The 3584-nt window shown below is 53.7% G+C and overlaps 1 pseudogene; it reads left to right on the forward strand.

The window, feature by feature from the left end:
• The first annotated feature begins 2003 nt into the window (after positions 1-2003).
• LOC121272404 lies at positions 2004-2178 on the forward strand (annotated as a pseudogene).
• Positions 2179-3584: the final 1406 nt, after the last annotated feature.

Below are 3584 nucleotides of genomic sequence, written 5' to 3' on the forward strand. Positions count from 1 at the left end.
TCCCCAGGAGCCCCTTGTAAATACTGACACACTCTCCCCGGGATCCCCCTGTAAATACTGACACACACTCCCCAGGGACCCCTGTAAATACTGACACACACACCCCGGGACCCCCTGTAAATACTGACACACTCCCTGGGATCCTCTGTAAATACTGACTCAAACTCCCCGGGAGCCCCTGTAAAGACACACACTCCCCGGGACCCCCTGTAAAGACACACACTCCCCGGGACCCCCCTGTAAATACTGACACACACTCCCTGGGACCCCCTGTAAAGACACACACTCCCCGGGACCCCTGTAAATACTGACACACACTCCTCGGCACCCCCTGTAAAGGCACACACTCCCCAGGACCCTCTGTAAATACTGACACACACTCTCCCCGGGGACCCTCTGTAAATACTGACACACACTCCCCGGGATCCCCCTGTGAAAACTGACACACACTCCCCGGGGACCTCCTGTAAATACTGAGACACGCTCGCTGGTACCCTCTGTAAATACTGACACACACTCCCCGGGAACCCCCTGTAAATACTGACACACACTCCCCAGGACCCCCTGTAAAAACTGACACGCACTCCCCAGGACCCCCTGTAAATACTGACACACACTCCCCAGGACCCCCTGTAAATACTGACACACACTCCCTGCGGACCCCACACCCTGTAAATACTGACACACACTCCCTGCGGACCCCACACCCTGTAAATACTGACACACACTCCCCGGGACCCCCCTGTAAATACTGACACACACTCCCTGCGGACCCCACACCCTGTAAATACTGACACACACTCCCTGGGACCCCTGTAAATACTGACACACACTCCCCAGGACCCCCTGTAAATACTGACACACACTCCCTGGGGACCCCCTGTAAATACTGACACACACTCCCCGGGACCCCCCTGTAAATACTGACACACACTCCCCGGGACCCCCCTGTAAATACTGACACACACTCCCTGCGGACCCCACACCCTGTAAATACTGACACACACTCCCTGGGACCCCTGTAAATACTGACACACACTCCCCGGGACCCCCTGTAAATAGTGACACACACTCCCCAGGACCCCCTGTAAATACTGACACACACTCCCTGGGGACCCCCTGTAAATACTGACACACACTCCCTGGGGACCCCCTGTAAATACTGACACACACTCCCTGGGGACCCCCTGTAAATACTGACACACACTCCCCGGGACCCCCCTGTAAATACTGACCCACCTGAGTTCGCGCTCTCCGCTGATTAACAAGTCATAAAATAGAGTTCCTGGGTGTTGTTTCTTAAGTCGTCCAGCAGAGGGTGGGAGAAGCCTGTTTCCCCGCACTGCCAGCAGCGGGCGTCCAGCAGAGGGTGGGAGAAGCCTGTTTCCCCGCACTGCCAGCAGAGGGCGTCCAGCAAGGTTGGGTGGGAGAAGCCTCATTCACCTTGAGACATCAGTTTGCAACAACCAGCTGCTTCTGAAATGACTTTCAGGCTTTTCACTCCCAACGCCAAACCAGCTTCTGAAATCATCTTTCCCTTTTTTCTTTCCTGTAATTATTCTCTACAGGATTAAGTATGTTATCCCATTTCCTCTTGGAGGTGAATGAGCTTTACATAGTGAGTGAGGAGGGGGGAGTGAGGAGGGGGGAGTGGGGGGGAGGGCACAGGAGAAAGTATCTGTGTGATGGGTGAGGCTCCCCAATGTCCAACAGCCCGGGCTGCGTCTAGCTGGTAGCAGCAGCCGGTTCACACAGCGAGTAAGTGAGGGGTGGGTGCAGGATTAGATGCACCTGTACAAAGGTGAGTGGGACCAGCCTCTGCAGCAGCAGCAGCTCAGTGTCTGGCCTTTTAAGCACTTACCATCGCACCAGGATCTGTTCTGTCATTTCTCTTCCCCCCCCCACCCCCTCCCGGACTGGAGGGTGTTTGATATGAAATGAGAAATATGTAAAATGCCAGTTTCTGAGCATGTTCAGATTTGCCACTTTTGCTGCATCAAGAGAAATTTAACCGTGTTGCACTTTTAAAAAGAGAAAAGCTTCTCCCAGGACGAGGCCAGCCCCTTTGCACTTGGGGTGTTGCTGACCCCCTGTGGTGTCCCCAAATGCGGGACACTCAACTGCCAAATTTGTGGTGGTTGTGGGGGGGTGCGGGTGCTGAGTTGGTGCTCTCCCCTGATTTACTCACCAAAGGAAAGACTTTGTCCCTTTTCCTTTTCCAGAAGAAATACTTACTCCCACCAAAAATCTATTATTTGGGTTAGTTTTCTATTCTCCCCACAAATATCCAGCCCCCCCATCCACCCCCCTCCCCCCAGCCCACCAGCAAAACAGTCCCCCGACTCCCAGCACCACCACCCCCCCCCCACCCCCCCCAACCCACTCACCCCCACCCCCACCATCTCTTTGGATTTCTCTATAAATACAAACTCATATCAGCCAGTTACTGACTCATATGCATTCACCAAATGAAACTGGTGGCAGCGACACCTCACCATTTGAAACATGTCCAAGCCCCTGTCCCCATCTTCACCCCAATTACCCCCCACACACCCCTCCAAATCCAACAGCAACCTCCCCCCCTCCAAAACCAACAGCAACTTCCCCCCACCTCCGAAACCAACAGCAACCTTCCCCCCTCCGAAACCAACAGCAACTTTCCCCCGTCCAAAACCAACAACAACCTCCCCCCCACTCCAAAACCAACAGCAACTTCCCCCCACCTCCGAAACCAACAGCAACCTTCCCCCTTCCAAAACCAACAGCAACCTCCCCCCTCCGAAACCAACAGCAACCTCCCCCCCCCTCCAAAACCAACAGCAACCTCCCCCCCCACCTCTGTATAATCTCCCCCTTTGATCAGCCCCCTCTGTGACTCCTACCTTCTGAAACTCCTGCCCCCCCTCTCCCTCTCCCCATGAGTGAAGTCTTTCCCTGCCCCTCCTGCAGCTCACTCCCTCTGGCGTGGGTCCATCTCAATTCCCCTGTCATTGTTCCTTGAAGATTTAAATGGCAGAAAGGAAACTGGAGAGAGGCAGGAGGGACATCGAACCCTCAGTAAAATGAATTGAAAATGACCACCAGGGGAATCCCGTTTAACTGATTGCACAGCCCAAAATACATGTATTATTCCTGAATTATAGACAGCTTCACATTAGGGACTTTCCTGGGGACTCCTGTTCCTTGCACTCCTGAAGCTAACATGTATGTTTTACATTGCAAGGCTGGGCTGCTTTTAACCCAAGCGGTTATCCTTCTGAAACTCCAGGACCGCAGCCCAACAGGAACCGGGTAACCGGAGCCACCGGAAAACCCCAGGGTCCCGGAGAGGAAATGAAATCTCGGGGGTAAGAAACAGACACAAACTCAGGTGGGGCCCACGGGGCTCAGTCTTGGAGAAGGTCTCAGTCCGTCCCCTATGGAGGAAGCTCCTGAAGAGGAAGAGCCCTCGTCCCCAGGCTGGACCTTCACATTCCAGGTTTCAACAGAACAATTCCTTGAGGGGCAGGGGAGAAAGTTAATTTCATCAAAACAGAAAATAGAAAATATTTTCAAACAACATATCAGAGGAGCCAGTGATTCAC

The sequence above is a fragment of the Carcharodon carcharias genome, chromosome 33, assembly GCF_017639515.1.
Source record: "Carcharodon carcharias isolate sCarCar2 chromosome 33, sCarCar2.pri, whole genome shotgun sequence".
Lineage (NCBI taxonomy): Eukaryota > Metazoa > Chordata > Chondrichthyes > Lamniformes > Lamnidae > Carcharodon > Carcharodon carcharias.